The following is a 19,166-nucleotide window of genomic DNA, read 5'->3' as shown; positions in this document are numbered from 1 at the left end:
AATGAATTTTCATAAAGTTCACTTATAATAATTAAAAAAGCAAAATAGATACTAAATTAACAAAAGATGTGTAAAGCTTGTACCATGAAACCTATAAAATATTATGGAGAGATATAAAGAGAGTTTTAAATGAGGACATATACCATATCCAAAAATTAAAATCTGTCCTTCCGAATTTTCCAACATTGAGACTGGATTTCATTACTCTGCACCAACCAGTTCATGGATCTTGATGGTCATAAAGATACTTGATGGTTACATAAAGTGCAACCTATGACAAGGATATATCTTTTCAATAAGAGCAGTTGCTTAAAAGGACTCTGTCTGGGGGCTGTCAGCAGCCAACAATATGGCAGAGACTTAGAGGGGAGTCTGAGTGGCTCACTGCAGCACTCACTATGGCTACTGGATCCAGGTGCTGCACTACAACCCTGCTTTTTGTTGGCTCTGAGAAAGAGTGGATGAAAAATTTTACCGAACAGCAGAGGTTCAGGCAATGCCCCTGAGTATCCACTTTGTGTGAAAAGAGAAGTGGTCAGAGATTAGAACAATATGCGGACACATGGGTAATGATGATTGACGTGGCTAGTTAATTAGTATTAACTAATTAACAGGAAAGATTGAAAAATTAAAGGGAATGGGTAAAATGGTACATGGACAGACCTATTGAATGGAGCAGAAAGCATAAAGGTCTTTTATTGAATATCGATGTTTCCAAAAATATTCACCATGAATAAAGGCTAAACAATCAGAATAATTTGGCCAGCTGACTTAAACTAGTCTCTGATCTCATTATCTCAATTCTGCACTCATGAGTTGTCATGGTGTCAGTAGGCATGGAGGCTATGTATTGGGCCCAGTATCATAGAACAATTGCTGATGTCCAATATCTCCAGCAACAGAGACCAAGTCAATGCACTGGATAGCAACACCATTCTTTGAGTAAATCAATTGGTATCTTAGAGAAAATCTGATTACATAGACCTCTTCCAACTGAAGGTGGCATCTATTCATGCTGGCTCTAGAGTCTGCATATATTTTGGGTATGGTTTTATCTTTCTTTTGTGTAGAACTTTGGTTAGTACCCATATCTGGGTATGTACAGAATGTTCATTCGGACTGAGAGACCAAAGCTATATCCTTCTGAAAATGCCATCTTTTGAGATGACAGTTTGCAGGTTAAACCTTTCATGGATAGAACATTATACAATCTATATCAGTGACTGAAACATATGGTGTGACTTCAAGATAGAACACAGAGATGAGGAAATAAAAGTTGAAGTACCACCCCTTTCAGTGATCTACTACTGCAAGTTGAGTTTTCTGTCCCCACAGATGCCCACTGTTCTCATGGAGGTTCAATGATTTTCTTTTAAATAAAAACAATATATTTGGTAAATTTCCAGAACCTTAACTGACTGTTTTTCAAGTTTGTTTAGTTTTATCATTGCTTTTTGGAGAGAGGATTTTCTAAGTTTCTCACAGAATTCCTGGTCTGATTTTTCATATTTCACTAAGGGAAACTTCGTTTTAATCCATATTTTTATAAACAGACAAATTATCGATTCAGTGTGACAGCAAAATAAAGATATTTTTAGGTATCCATAGATGAAATATTGTATTTACAAACCCTTCCTGAGCTAATTTTTATGTGATGGATTCAGCAAGGCAAAGTATTAAATTGAGAAAGAAGAAGATACAAGATACAGTGGATCCAATTCAAGGGCATGGTGGAGGAAAACCTGAGGGTGATGCTGCACAAAGACCCAGAGGGTAACAGATCTGGACCAGGGGCGGATGTGGGAGGCAGTAGTATGTGTGGTATTAGGAGGACTCTGAGAAAAAAAATTGATCTGTGCAGAGAAGATAATATAATACCCACTTGGAAAGATTAAGGCTATACCAAAGGAAAATGGAACAAGAAAAACAGGCATGCATTTACCAAGCTAAGACCAAAAAAGTGAATAAGAAACAGTATCTCGCATCACTTCACATTACAGTAAAAATTATTATTTTCAATAGTATTTTAAAAATTATTGATTTTCAATCTTGATAGATAAGCTATACACCAAACTATAAAAGATAATTATCTACGACTAATTGGGGGAAGTAGAAATACTGCATTTGAGTTAGCATCATTACTTTCCCGAAATTACAAATACATAATCAAGACACTTGGTTTAAACTTTAGAACAGTGTAAGTGCTTTATATATATTATTATCTGTGGAAGAAAGTAAAGTAGTAATATTTTGAGTGAAAGGATAAGGGATGTCATGTAAATAGACTAATATGTAAATAGATTAAATTAGATTATTGTAGTTTCTCCATGGATAGTGCTTAACCTATAGGTAACAAATCACAATGGTGGATGCATATAGCAGAATACACATTCAAAGAACTAAATAGAGTATTCTAAGATGTGGGCCTGGGGATCAGGTAAAGTGAGTTACTTTTATTACAAACTTTTTGATATTAAAAGGATTTTATTTTCAAAAATGGGTATATGTACTTTATCAAATATATTAAAACATTGACCAAAATTAAATAAATTCAGAATGTAGACACAAACTAAGAAATATACTAAACTGAAATTTTTAAGTTAAATTTCAGTTTAGCTTAGTTGTTAAGAGCATAGTGTTTGAAACCATGCTACTGAAAATGAATCCAAGTTGTCACTTAGTTGTGTGACTTTATCCATGTTACATTAAATAAATTATTGGAATAAAAGAAAAGAAACAGATATATAAGATTTAGAGCTATAGAATGAATCACTTATGTATAGGAGCTATTTGGGAAGTTCCCATGTGGTGTAGCAGGTTAAGGATCCGAGAGTGCCACAGCTGTGGTGCAGATTACAACTGCAGTGTGGGTTTGGTTCCTGGCCCAGGAACTCCCGCTAGCTTATGCGTGTTTGGTGATTTAGTGATGTATTTAATCATTACCTATTCTCTGCCTACTACTGAGAGGTTTTGTGTCTATTCTTATTGAAGGATATCTCCCAGTGATTTAAGTTTCATTAAAAGTTAGTGCATAATGAGCCAGTCCTCCTGCCATAACTTTTAACAATTTGAAATTGCTAATACAGTAGTTCAGCAAGGATATTAGAGGTTTCTGAAGTAAAATGATCACACTAATGATGACCAGCTTTCTGTTAGGCTGATTAATAGAAGGGATGTCCAGAAACATAGGTGCTATTAGTAAATGCACTTTTTTTTTAAACGGTCACACTTGAGGCACATGTACATTCTAAGGCCAGGGATTGAATCTGAGCTAAAGCAGCAACCTACGCTGCAGCTGCGGCAACACCGATCCTTTAATCCAATGTACCAGGCCAGGGACCAATTCTGCACCTCTGCAGCAACCTGAGACACTGTAGTCAGATTCTTAATGTACTGCACCAGAGCAGGAACTACTAAATACACTCTTCTTGCTAGCAGGGGTGCTCTGATGGCTTCTAAATTATAGGGATGCAGCTAAGAACACAATGAGATTAAGGTATCGTAGAATAAAATAAGGAGAAACAATTAAAATTGAGTTTCTCTTAAGCCTGTTAACACATGAAGATTTGGTACAATCCTAGAATATATTTAGATAATGAAAAAAGTGGGGAAGATTAATTTTCTCATTAATAATTTCAATTCAGATATCTCACATTAATCTACCAAAATTGAGAGAGTAATTGAGAAATAAATGGGAATGCAAAGTTATTAGATTCTGTCATTTGTCATATCATTCTAGTATTATGTGACATATTGAAATGGAATATAGTAAACATACATAATAAATAAACTTGTTAATTCCCATGACAGTATTTTTAAAATTCCATGAAATATGCTATTATTAATAAGGTACAATGCCAATCAATACTAACTTATTTATATGGCATTTTCCAGTATATACAAGTTTTGCTTACTAGGACTTAGACTGGTTCCCTTACTTGCACTGGATCTGTATTGGGACACATTCTAAACCATACTAAACATTCTCAAACATATGGTAATACTGGGAAAAAAAGGAAAGAAAGAAAGGGAAAGAAAAAGAAAGAAAGAGGGAGGAAGGAAGGGAGGAAGGAAGGAAGGAAGATGAAATATTTGAGGCAATAATCTCTGAGAATTTCCCAAGATTAAGATAAGTTGGCAAACCAAAGGCCCAGAAAACTCAGAGAACATCAAGAGGATAAATATTTTTAAAATATACACTGAGGCATATCAAACTCGAATTTCAGAAATTCAAGACATAGAAAAAAAAATGAAAGAAGCCAGAGAACAAAACAAAATACTGCCTTACCATAGATGATCAACGATAAGGATACCATCAAACTTCTCTTCAGAAAGCATGCAAGCAGGAAGAATGTAGAATGAAACACTTGAAATGTTATAAAAAAAATCCACTAACCTATAATTCCATATCCAGTAAAATTATGTTTCTAAGATGAAGGAGAATATCTAAAATAAATATATTTTCAAACAAAATTTGAGGGAACTTTTCATGAGTAGACTTCACTTGTAGAAATGTTAAAAAGAGTTCTTCAAAAAGAAGGAAAATGACACAGCCATAAATTTGCAACTACATAAAGAAAGGAAAAGCATAAAAAAAGAAATATGTGAATAAAGACTTTTCTATTTTTATGATTAATTGATCTAACAAATAACTATTCAAAATAATACTATCAACAATGCATTTGGTAGTTATAATTTATGGATAAGTGAGAACAGCAATGATAGAAGGGATGGGAGAGAAGAACATACCTTGTTTTAAAGTACTTTTACCACACATGAACCGGTATAGTGTTATTTTAAAGTGGAAAAAGTTTAGTTATAAATATACATTGATGGAATTCCTCATGTGGCACAGTGAGTTAATGATCTGACTTTGTCTCTGTGGTGATGAGGGTACAATACTTTGCTGGAGAACTTCCATATGATGTGAGTGCAGATAAAAAGAAAAACACAGAGAAATAGAACAAACAATCCAAAAATTTATATGGAACCACAAAACCCAGAATTACCAAAGCAATCCTGAGGAACGAAAATCAAGCAGGAGGCATAACTCTCCCAGACTTCAGGCAATGTTACAAAGCCACAGTCATCAAGACAGTGTGGTACTGGTACCAAAACAGACAGACAACAGAACATAATAAGAACCCAGAAATAAACCTAGACACTTATGGTCAATTAATCTTTGACTAAGGAGGCAAGAACATAAAATGGGAAAAAGACAGTCTTTCAGCAAGTGGTGCTGGACAAACTGGACAGATGCATGTAAATCAATGAAAATGGAACACACCCTCACACCATGCACAAAAATAAACTAAAAATGGCTTAAAGACTTACATGTAAGACAAGATACCATCGAACTCCTAGAAGAGAACATAGACAAAACATTCTCTGATATCAGCCTTACAAATGTTTTCTCAGGTCAGTCTCCCAAAGCAACAGAAATAAAAGCAAAAGTAAACCAATGGGACCTAATAAAACTGGCAAACTTTGGCATAGCAAAGGAAACAAAAAGACAACTTACAGAATGGGAGAAAATAGTTTAAAATGATGCAACTGACAAGGGCTTAATCTGTAGAATATACAAATAATTTATACAATAGCAAAAAAGCCAATAACCCAATTTAAAAATGGGCAAAAGACCTGAATAGACATTTCTCCGAGGAAGATATACAGATGGCCAACAAGCACATGAAAAATGCTCAACATCACTGATTATTCAAGAAATGCAAATCAAAACTACTATGAGATAGCACCTCATACTCATCAGAATGGCCATCATTAATAAGTTCACAAATAACAAATGCTAGAGTAGGTGTGGAGGAAAGGGAACCCTCCTGCACTGCTGGTAGGAATGTAAATTGATACAAGAACTATGGAAAACAGTATGGAGGTACCTTAGAAAACTATACATAGATCTACCATATGACCTAGCAGTCCCACTCTTGGCATACATCCAGACAAAACTTTCCTTAAAATAAAGACACATGCACTCGCATGGTCATTGTAGCACTATTCACAACAGCTAAGACATGGAAACAATCCAAATGTCCATCAACAGATGATTGGATTAAGAAGATGTATACACAATGGAATAATACTCAGCCATAAAGAAGTATAATGCCATTTGCAGCAACATGGATGGAGTTAGAGATTCTCATACTAAGTTAAGTCAGTCAGAAAGAGAAAGCCAAATACCATATGATATCACTTATATTTGGAATAATATATGGCAAAAATGAACCTTTTCACAGAAAAGAAACTCATGGACTTAGAGAACAGACTTGCGTTTGCCAAGATGAGGGGGAGGGGATGGGATGGATAGAGTGCTTGGGGTTAATAGATCCAAACTATTGCCTTTGGAAGGGTTAAACAATGAGATCCTGCTTTGTAGAACTGGGAACTATATCTGGTCACTTATTATGGAGCATGATAACAAGAGAAAAAAGAATGTATGTGTAACTGGGTCACCTTGCTGTATAGTAGAAAAACGACAAAACACTGTAAACCAGCTATAATGGGAAAAAAATATAAAATAAAAAAGTTAAAAAAAGAAAAAGGGAAGTTCCCATCGTGCCACAGCAGAAACGAATCTGATATGGAATCATGAGGTTGCAGATTCGATCCCTAGCCTCGTTCGGTGGGTTAAGGATCTGGCGTTGCTATGGATCTGCAGTAGGCTGCAGCTAAAGCTCTGATTAGACCCCTAGCCTAGGAACCTGCATATGCTGCAGGTGCAGCCCTAAAAGGACAAAAGACAAAAAAAAGAAAAAGGAACACACAAAAATTCTTTAAGAAATTAAAAATAAATACACATTGAAAATTCTAGGACAAACATGAGAAAAAATTTTAGTTTCAATTTACATGCTAAGGAGAGAGAGAAAACACAATCATATGAAATACTCTATGAAAGGAGAGAGAAAAAGCAAAATTCAAAAATAGAACAAAAGAACAAGGGCAATGAATAAAAAACAGAAACAAATGTCATAGATAGTAATCAAAATATATCAATAAGTACTTTAAAAGTCAAGGTTCTAAATCAATCAAAGTGAGAGAGGAAGAGAGACTCATGAGAGTGGATCAAACTCTATGTACTTTATAAGAAACCCAATTTTTTTCCTAGGGTCACAATCATGGCATATGGAAGTTTGCAAGCGAGAGGTTGAATCGGAGCTGCAGCTACCAGCCTACACTACAGCCACAGCAACAGAGGATCCAAACCGTGTCTGTGACCTACTCCACAGCTCACTGCAATGCTGAATCCTTAACTCATTGAGCAGGGCCAGGAATTAAACTCGCATCCTCATGACACTAGTCAAGTTCATTAACACTGAGCCACAATGGAAACACCTAAGAAACCCATTTTAAATTTAAAACACATACAGATTCAAAATAAAGTCATTAATAAAGATATACTAATCAAAAGGAATATTTATGATTCCATAATTTAGACTAGAATCAGTGAGACACGATCTGCAGAAGGATAGTTCAGATTTCTTGGCAGTAGTATTTTCAGAGGGCCCTAAATGAGTTTATCAAATTCCTGTGTTAGAAAGTTAAGGTCAGAAAGATTAGGTCATTTATCTAAGGTCAAAAAGCTCGAACGTAAGAGAGCTTGATTTCAAATTTTACATCTGGTTCTATAGTTTATATATGGCTTTAGATCTCAAATTAGGGAAAATATATGAACTGTGAAATTGAAGGCCATGGAAACACTGCTCATCAAGAAAAGAAAAAAGAGTATGGGTGACAAAACTGAACAAGTTGTGGGCAATCATACCATGGAGAACAAGAAAAAGAGCTCTGTCACATGCTATGGTATAGTACATAGCCGTTTACAAGACTGACACAGGGCTGTGTTATGTATTAGGATAGAAATTTTATAGATATTAAAACTTCAATTTTTCTAATGTTTACAGTGATCTATATATGCATCACACACATACATGAACATATTTGTACAGGAGAGCACACACACACAGAATATGCAGTGAAAAAATAAATGCTTAAGTAAATATATGAAGGTCACATACTAGATTTTATTTAACTTCATTGAACTCAAGTGGAAAAAAATACATGGGCAGGGAAAAGCCATGCAAGAAAAAAAAAGAAAAAAGTACTATAAAAAATGTTATATGTGCTCATAATAGTCAACACTCTACACCAGCAGGTTCCACGTTTGTAGATTTGGATCAGACATTGGTTCAATCTGCAGCAGGAGAATAAACAGTATGTCATTTTGTGGAATTTGAGCAACTGGGGATTTTAGTATCTGCAGGGTTCCTAGAACTAACCCCATATGGATTTCAAGGGATGAATGTACTTAACAGAATATTTAAGCATATAGTTTTTAAATTAAAAGTACTTCACGATCATAAAAGGTTTATCCAAGTAATATAAATGTGCTGTAATATTAATAAGGTATTAATAAAGAACATCAAATAAATATTATATTAGTATTAGCACTATACTAATACCTGTCAGTAGATGTTAGTGAGAGAAAAATTTTAGTTAGAAAATAATAAGTGTTAGAGGGGATATCCGAGTCATTTTTTTTGTCTCTGTGGTCTTTTTAGGGCCTCACCCATGGTATATGGAGGTTCCCAAGCTAGGGGTAGAATTGGAGCTGCAGCTGTCAGCCTCTGCCACAGCAATGCCAGGTCTAAGCCTCATCTGTGACCTACACCACAGCTTAAGGCAATGCCAGATCCTTAGCCCACTGAGCAAGGCCAGGGATCAAACCTGCATCCTCATTGGTGCTAGTTGGGTTCACTAACTCCTGAGCCATGACAGGAACTCCTGTGATCTAAAATTTTAGATTTAACACTTATTTTTGACATAAACTCTACATATGACACACCATAAATCAAAACATTTTTAGTGTTCCATTCATGGCTCAGCAGTAATGAACCGAACTAGAACTACTATCCATGAGGATGTGGATTTGATCCCTGGCCTCGCTCAGTGGGATCCTGTACTACTGTGGCTGTGGCATAGGCCTGCAGCTGTAATTCCCATTCGACCCCTAGCCTGGGAACTTCCCTATACCGCAGGTATAATGTAAGCTGGTACAACCACATTATGGAGGTACCTTAAAAATCTATACATAGAGCTACTTTATGACCCAGCAACCCCACTCTTGGGTATATATCCAGACAAAACTTTCCTTAAAAAAGACACATTCACCCACATGTTCATTGCAGCTCTATTCACAATAGCCAAGACTTGGAAACAACCTAAATGTCCATCGACAGATGATTGAATTAGGAAGATGTGGTATATATATGGAATACTAGGCAGCCATAAAAAAGAATGAAATAATGCCATTTGCAGCAACATGGATGGAACGAGAGACTCTCATCCTGAGTGAATTAAGTCAGAAAGAGAAAGACAAATACCATATGATATCACTTATATCTGGAATCTAATATATGGCACAAATGAACTTCCCCACGGAAAAGAAAATCATGGACTTGGAGAATAGACTTGTGGTTGCCAAGGGGGAGGGAGGATAGGAGTGGGGTGGTTGGGAAGCTTGGGGTTAATAGATACAAACTATTGCTTTTGGAATGGATAAGCAATGAGATCTTGCTGTGTAGCACTGGGAACTATGTCTAGTCACTAATGATGGAGTATGATAATGTGTGAAAATAGAATGTGTACATGTATGTGTAACTGTGTCACCACGGTGTACAGTAGAAAAAAAACTGTATTGGGGAAATAACTATTAAAAAATAAATTAAAAGAAAATAAAATTTAAAAAAAAACTAAAAAGAAAAAACTAACAACTAAAAAGAAAAAAAATAAATATATTACTTGTCTTAAATTGTAATTATTACCTAGTCACACCATCTACAATCCTAATAAAAGTTCAATAATTAGACACATAATCCCCCATTTTAAATCTAGTAGAAACTTCTCAATGGTATAAATTCCACTACTGTATTTTTCTCTCAATAATTAAGGGAAAGGAAATTACCAAATGTCAAACATATAAAATTAAAAAGCACTCTATGTATATGGTCAAATGGTCTCTATTAGTTCTGTTAAAAACTATGAGAAAAGTAAAAATTTTACCAGATTAGTATTTGACTAAGTGAGAGTTAATAGCTCTTCTAGACCAAAGAGAAACAATGAGGATATTTTCATAATTTTCATTTTTGCTTGTCATTTAGAGGAAAGGATGCCAAGGATCAGAGCACTCTGTGACTGTGTTCTACTATTGGGGTATTAGAATTCATTCTCTCATGATTATCCCATGAACTGATCCTGACTTTCTATAAATGTTGCTCCTAAGTCATTAAGAGACCTCTGTGTGAAATAATTCCCAAACCTAGATCCAACATTGTGGTGATGTCTTTTATCAAAGTATAAACTGAAGAGAGGCTTTTTCTAAATCTATTTATGTATTTTATCTATTTTTTATCTATTTTTCTATACATGGATTCAGAGGGACCAAATTTTGTAGGTTAAGGTATGCAGAGAGATTTTGGTTCACATATCTTGATCTAATTTTGAATCACATTCTTGCCCTCCATGGGACAAATTTGTATTATGTTTTAATTGTCTTCCCTTAGCACATATTCATATATAATGCACAGAGGCATTGTCTAATTCTTCAAAAGTCACTAAGGGATTATCTCTTCGTTTTGACACTGTCAAGATGTAATGTGTCACTAATCTGAGAGCTTTGTTTCACATGTATTAGTTTCTTAATGAAAGTTTGCCTTGCTTATTTTAAATACTATCTTCGTGTATTAGTGTCTACATTCTCTAGTCATGTGTTTATACGTATTTTTAAGTTTGAAACACTGTTTTGAATTGTAAGAAAAGAGAAGCCAAGTATGCTTATATAATATTCTTTGGTTATTTTGTTCAGAGAATTACATTAATATGAAATTTCAAACTGGAAAAAAAAGGCGAGAAATATATTTTCTTCTGGGAATTTCCTCTGGTTTTGTTAACATTGTAAAAAAAGTTGTTCTGAACATATAGAACGGTTTTGGAAGAAAAATAGACTGGCAATAGCCAAAGTACACTTTATATTTATTTATTTTTATTTTTATATTTTTATTATAATTGATTTACAATGTTCTGTCAATTTCTGCTATACAAGAGTGACTCAGTTTTTTTTATATATATATATATATGCATATACATTCTTTTTTTCACATTATCCTCCATCATGTTCCATCAAAGTGATTAGATATAGTTTATTATTGAGAGGAGAATAACCAGAAAAAGATAAGCTGGAATGTATAGAGATATTAAGGTTGTTGCTATTATATTAGAATCCCTATCTCCTCTCCTGGCTAGAAGAAAGGGATATTTTCCTACTGTATTTGGAAATGGCAATGATTTTTTTTTTATTTTTATATTTTTGTATCCTAATTAATCATCATTCCTCATTTGCAAACACGTGACTGAGAAAAGAAACAGCAGTCCCTAAGAGCTATTAGGTGGGAGAGGTTTTGGCTTTAAGAGGTAAGCCAAAGTTTTCTGCTATTGAACATAAACAATATCAGAGTTCACCAACATTAGATAAGGTCACTAAATCATGATGCAGAGGGGCCAAAGCAAAATGATTCTAATCGTATGTGAGAAATAAACAAAACTGTCCAAACCACAAAAATGACGAAGCATTCCTTTTTTTCATTGACACAAGACTTAATGATGCTTCTTTATCAATGACAGCTTTAAACCTGCTCCAATTCTCCCACCATCCACATAAAACATGTTAAGCTATCCAATCTGAGAACTACCCTCGATTTCCAACAGCACTCAATGAACAGCAAAACACTGCCTTCTTGAACCCCCTTCAAAATCACCTAACAGAAGTTCAAAACTTATAGTAACACCCTACTAGGAGATGCTTCCTGTTTCCCTATGGTAGGCTGTCTTACTTGTTACAACGAGACTATAAACTCATTTCCCTTTGTCCATATAGGTGCTCCTAATTATCTCTGACTAAAGGGCAGCTGCATGACTTTTCCCAGTAGTGATTTTGCACATATATGACACTACATATGTGACACTCTGTAAACATACAGGACTCCTCCACAGTCCTGTGACTTATTTGTATGGATGACTTTTCTTTTTGAGATTTGTGTGTATGTGAGACTATCAGAATAGAAACCTAAACTTTCATTTGTCCTTAATTAACCTGTTTTAACATATTAATCATGTAACTGCATTCAACAAATATATTTTCTGAGTGCCTATTATATGCTGGACCCTCGTCTGTGCACGTGGCAAGACTTGAGAAAATACAAACAATATTCTTTTACTAGTTAAGCAGCTATTATGTGCCAGTCCCTGATATCCATTACCTGATTTAAACATATCCACAAGTAACTACTATTACCATGGAAAAGTTACTATATAAATAAAAGAATTTAAGTAACTGTGGAGTAGAGGGAAAATATTTACTATGAGTAGAATACTATTAAAACAATTTTCTATTTGTTAATGTTTCTTGCTCTCTACTCTATGTATTCTTCAATCTTATTTTTAGATCCGCTCTTATTTTGCCTTGGCTCTAGCTTTGTTGTGCCTTATGGAAGGCAAAGAGTGTAGAAAAACACACAAACATGCTTACTCCTTCCTACCATTTTCCTGGACCACCTGCTTCACAATCAGTTGTTCTGCCTTCCAGGAAGTCATAGATGGGATTTTATTAAATATCTCATTTTACAATGTGAATTAACAGCTTTCTAGTCTTCTCACTGCAGCCCAATTCCTAAGGTAACATCAAAGATTTTATATATTTATTTATTTATCTAATTGCAGCACCCCTATTCCAGAGAACTAAGTTTTCTATTAATTATCATTCACTGCTTTAAATGCAGCTTGATTTATCAATGGATTAAGAAAATAAGAGCCCATTATTCATTCATGGTGCTGTGTAATGCAGGTATCCTAGCCATACGTCTGACTACTTAGGGACTCGGGTTCCTTTCTCGTGTGCCACCATCCTCTAAGTCCTCAGCATCCCCTCCATTCTCCCAGAAGAAAGGGAAAAAGACTGTGGGAAAGAGCACTCCTATATTGACAATTTGGCTGTAAAGTGACACAAATAACAATTCTTATACTTTATTGACCAGAACTCAGGAAATTACCTCATTTAAGTGCAAGGAAAATTGTAAAATATGGCCTAGCCAAGTATGTGGTAGGGAAATGAAATATATTTTGATGAGCACATCATAGTCTTTGCTACAGGAACTTCAGGTATTTAAAATTTTTTCTCATGCTGGTATTGTTGTCACTCACAGTTTTGCCAATCCACTGTAGCAAATGAAAAGAACTTAGCCTAAGAAAATCAAATTCTATGGCATTTCTTTCCTTGAACTGCCTTTTTCTTCTTGCTAAGTTCAATTAAATAACTGTCATTTGTTATGTTACTCATAAAAATGAAAATGAATGTTGTATCTCAACTTTCATGCAAGTTATTTAAAATGTCCCTTTTTAAATATCAACTGACTAGTTCAAAGCATTTGTTCACAGGCATTAACACTTTGTGCAGCTTTTGAGAAAGAGTAAAAAGCCTAATTTGGCCAGTATTTCTACTACGTACAGTTACTTCTTTTATGTACTATGGAGTACACAACTTAAAGTTACCTAATTTACAATTCCAGGGTTTAAAGGGAAACCCTTGGTTTTCGTTTTAAATGTTGTATGACAATCTGGATGACAAAAATTTAAGAACAAAACATGCAAGCTCTTCTCATTTCTATAATAAATCTGGATTCACTAATGAGAAGAAACAAAAATCTTACTTGATAGTAGCACTTGCTTTTTGAGCATCTGGATTTTTTTCACAAGTGGCAGATTAAATTGATGTTTCAGAAAATTTTCCAGACTATTTCCTCACAACACAAGAAATAGGATACTTTTTTTTTTTTTTGTCTTTTTGCCATTTCTTGGGCCGCTCCCGCGGCATATGGGAGGTTCCCAGGCTAGGGGTCTAATCGGAGCTGTAGCTGCCAGCTTACGTCAGAGCCACAGCAACACGGGATCTGAGCAAGGTCTTCGACCTACACCACAGCTCACTGCAGCGCCGGATCCTTAACGCATTGAGCAAGGGCAGGGATAGAACCCGCAACCTCATGGTTCCTAGTTGGATTCGTTAACCACTGCACCATGATGGGAGCTCCCAGAAATAGGATACTCTTGAACTGCTCATTTTTTTCTCTAAATTAATTTGAAGCATGCTTAAAATAATACATATCTAAAAGTTAGAGAATTCTCAATGAGAAGTTTACTTTAGAATTTTTCTTTATGCTTTTATGCACTCATACTTTAATCTTACCATATTTCAAAACGGTTTCCTTTGTTCAGACAAGATGGTATAAAATAGTCTAAACCTGGGAATTTAAGAAGACACAAGAAATATGGTGTAGTGGCTGGAGAAACTGAATGAAAAACTAAATTGATTCATTGACATATTTTTTACCGAAGCTGTTCTATGTGAATGAGCAGAGAGAAACATCTTTTCTCTATGGCAGTAGTTCTGGTCACCAAATGTCCAGAGTGGTGAATTCCCAGCAAGGGTCTCCAGTTCAGGGTTTCCCTATGTTCTAACAGCATTAAAGTTTGTGGGGTGTTGCTGAGAATTATCTTTTCCCTCTTTTATAGAGTGTGAAAAAGACTACCTGAGTGCTAGGAAGACAACTCAAGTTTAAGCACACAGGCACTAAAATCTATGGATATAAACCAGGTCACTCTGAATGACAGAATGACCATCAAAACTGGCTACATGTGTAGGAAGAAGGGAGAAATATTCCAGTAATTAGACATTCAGGTCCTTATTGGCCACTGATTTTGACTTTAGAAAATTATGTTTGAAGAGAAAAACAGAAATACAAACAGGAAATTACAGAGTAGAATACAAAGTGAAGGACTAAGCAATATGATAGATGAAAATATAGAAACTGGGCAAAAATTTTAAAATAACTGAAGTTATAGTTCATTTTCACATATTTAATCTAATTTGAGAAAAATATTTTTGGAAGATTGGATGGAAAATTGGTTATGGCTTTGAAAATTTCAGGGCATTGATGAAGTCACAATTAACTTATCAAGTATTCAGACTACCAAACACAACCTATAAAAACATATATTAATTATAAACATCAACACAAAATTTCTGAATATCAGATTAAATCTTATGTAACTTATTGCATTTGCAAGGGGAGAGTCTACTCTGAAACCTTCAGTCTAGCCCTCTTGATTTTATGCCATATGATGTTACATTTAATTACATCACTTCCCCTATTATTCCCATGTTTTATTTAGCTCTAAATACTAGAAGGTAATTTAGAAGCAGGAAGTGAGTGCTTATCTTCAAATAGGCCATATGACAGAAACAAGAAGTATAAACCAACACTAAAGGAAAAATTTTTCAGCAATTTATGGAAAATGAAAATGATATGAGTCCATTTAGTATAATTCAAAAGCTCCAAATTACCCATGAATATATACCCTTGTATCCGTAGCCTGAAAAATTATATATGGTTTAATGGTGATCTAGAGACATGATAAAGCAATAACTTCAGACCAATATAAAGTTTAATAAAGAAGGCCTATTTCCAACCAAATGAATTTCCAGTTTTAAAGATCTGAGCACATACGGAAAGATCACTATTCATAAAAGATCATTGCTTAATGATGTTTTCTCCCAAAGAGGTGTTATTTCATTACTTCAATTACATTTTTTAATGTGACCAATCTTGTAGCGTTATAAAACAAAAACAGCTCAGGTTATCTGCTTTTTATTTCTGTTAAAGTGATAATTTGCTAGAATGAAATTCAGCAGTCTTTATAGAACACTTTTAAAACTACTCATGAGTTCGATATATTCAGAATTAAATTTCTTAGAATTCATAAAATACATACACATCTTGGTATTTTACTAATGCCTTCTAAATCTATCTTGCTGTTCAGTACCACAATATATATCAGAAAGGGAAGTCATGTTTTAGAATAGGGAATTAACTTTGTCAGTTCCTATTTGTTCATGTGTTTACTTTTTGCTGTTATTGGAGAGAAATTATCAGTATCGCTGATTTTTCACATAGACCAGATGTCATTGTCCTGATCATTTTTTTTTGTTTGTTTTCTTTTGTTTCAAGATGCACTCAGGTATCTGTCTTTCTGTTCTGGTAGATCACCCTTTCTTAATGTATTTTTCACTAGCATAGTTTTGAAAGTGACATGTCAGTATATATAACAATAAACACTGGTTACCCCTGTAGTTTGTGCACCATTTGCTATACTGTTGATTTTTTTGTTTCCTTTCCTCTCCAATTGCTTCTATTTTTCTCAGTTAACTCATTGCATTTTGTCTTTCTCCCTTTGCTTTACTTCTTTCTTTTGTATTTAGCTTATTATTTTATGTCCTTATGTATATTTTGAAAAAAATTTTCATAATGGAAATCACATTCAGAATTTATGAAAATTCTATTTTTTAAATTTTATTCAAGTATAGTTGACTTACAGTGTTGTATTAGTTTAAAGTATACTGTATCTATTCTTTTTCCAATACAGGTTATTAAAAACTATTGAGTAGATTTTCCTGTGCTATACAGTGGTTTCAGACTATTCTAACAACTCCCTCAAAATTTGTGGCATCTGTCTTCTTCAATGTCGTGTCCCAGAACTGAAGTAATAATTTGGTGCCATAGAATGGCACATTTTCTTTGCTCTATGGTATAGTTCGCACTTCGTAAAACTTACTTGTTTTATTTTTGCAATCCAATATTTAAAAAAAAGAGTTGTACAAGAGTTGTTCAATCACAATCAAGTTTTATAACATTTTGCTACCCCAAGTAGAATACTTTTTCCTATTTCTAGTAACTCCTTTTTTCCTCTTTCATCTTGCAGACAACCATGAATCTACTTTTTTGTTATGTGTAGATTTGCTTTTAATGGAGATTTCATATAAATGGAAGCAAATATGATGTGGTCTTTTGTCTCTGGATCACTTAGCATATTTTGTAATTCACTCATGTTGTAGCATACATAAGTACTCCCATTTTTTTTTCTTCCAAAGAGTATTTCCGTTGCATGGATATACCACATTTCATTTATCTATTCACCAGGTGATGGGGATTAGAGTTGTTTCTGCTTCTTGCTATTATGAATAATGTTTCTATGAACATTCATATACAAGTCTTTATGTGGATATATGTTTTCATTTCTCTGTATATCTTAGAGTAATATTGCTAGGTCATAAGGTAAACTAAACTGTAACAAACTTTTAGACATTTTTTTTCCAAAGTAGCTGTACCATTATACAATCCATTTGGCAGTATATGAGGTTAGAATATAGCTGAAGTTATTTGAGAGAATAAAATCCATAGTGATGTAGTTTAAATATATTCTGAAAAACAAACTTATATTTTCAAATGGCACTTTATAGTAAAACCCTCTGAAAATATTTTAGCATATTCACAAAAGGATGAATATTGAGTGTATCATATAAACATTTTATAATAAGCATTTTAAATGTTTGTGACACCATTATCCATTAGAATCATTGTTTCAATAGTAGCATACTAAGTGCACCATCCTATGTACTGAGTGTATAGTAGTGAATAAATAAGCACAACCTCTCTCCATAAACATATATTGCAGCACAGAGAAGAAGATATTAAACACATAGTCACATACATACCTATTATTTGGTTACTATTGCTGCATAATATGCTACCTTCAAAATTAGCATAACCATTTTATTTTGTGGGTCATAGTCGTAAGAATGATTTGAATGGGTGGTTCTTATTTGGGGTCTCTTGCACAGTTACAGTCAGATGTTGGCTGGATTGCAGCCATATGATGTTGCTTTTAGGTTGGAGCTCCAAGATGACTCTTGCACTCAGCTGACACCTGGAACTTAGTTCAGCTACTGACTGAGGTTCCTACAGGTAGTTTCTGTCACATGATTTTCTCATGATAGTCAGATTTCTTACATGGTACTTGGATTTCCCCAGAGCAATGCCCAGAGAGTCAGAATCTGCAGCATCTTTTATGGGCTTTTCTGAGCTGAAGGTTATCTTCAGTCACTTCTGATACATTCTATTGGCTACTAGTGAATCACTAAGGTTAATCTGGACTCAAGGGAAAGTGAACAGAGAACTCACTTCTCAATGAGAGGAATGTCAAAGATTTTGGAAACATATTTAAAAACCACCTCATACATATGAATTTAAAACATGATAAGTACTCTGAAGGAATGATGAAAGGTGTGAGGAAGTAGAATATGCTGAGACCTAGTTTAGATTCAAGGGAAGGCCCTCTTTTCAGGGAAGGTGACCTAAAACAGTCCTGAAATATAAACAGGATCTAGAGGAACAGAGAATTGGAAAGAGTTTTCCAGTAATGAGAGTAAAAACTAAAACAGAAAAGAGCTCCATATGTTAGAGGAAGGCCAGTGTAGCAGGATTAATGGGAGACTGGCAAGACTCCCATTAATTAGTAAAATCATGCTGGAGCGAGATCATGCAGGATTTTTAAGATACTTTTAATGAGCAGAATTTGTATAATAAATTCACTGTTAAACCATTTTTTTTTCCACAACCTCCCCTGTGGCATATGGAAGTTCCTGGGCCATGGGTCAAATCAGAGGTGCAGCTGAAACCTACATCACAGCCAGGGCAATACCAGATCCAAATAATGAACCACTGTGGCTATTAAAATGATAGAAATAATTTTACCAACCTTGAACTTAAAAATGTTTTGAGTTTTGCCAGAAGAAAATTCAATGAAGAATAGAGAAAAACTCTGAACAGAGAAGGTGGTTTCCTTCAGTGAAAGGGTTGAAGGCAGCAGAATACAGAAAGAATTACAAATATAATGGGTTTTCCTATTTGAGGTTTATGGGTAACACAGAAACCTCAAAATGTGAAGAGAATCAAGATGACATGAGACCAAATGGATCTCTTTTAAATATTAGTTTTAAGTTTACAGAAGAATTGAAAACATAACACAGAAGTAGCACAATATGCTCCTTAACCAATTTCCTCTATTCTTAACATCTTGCATTAATCTCATAGAGTTGTTAAAATCAATAAACCAATATTTATACATTATTAGAAATTAAACTTGACCTTTTATTCAGATTTCCATCATTGTTACATATTGTCCTCTTTCTGATCCAAGATTCTATACAG

This window comes from Phacochoerus africanus, chromosome 15, assembly GCF_016906955.1.
Source record: "Phacochoerus africanus isolate WHEZ1 chromosome 15, ROS_Pafr_v1, whole genome shotgun sequence".
Taxonomy (NCBI): Eukaryota; Metazoa; Chordata; class Mammalia; order Artiodactyla; family Suidae; genus Phacochoerus; species Phacochoerus africanus.
Note: the sequence above shows the minus strand (reverse complement) of the source record.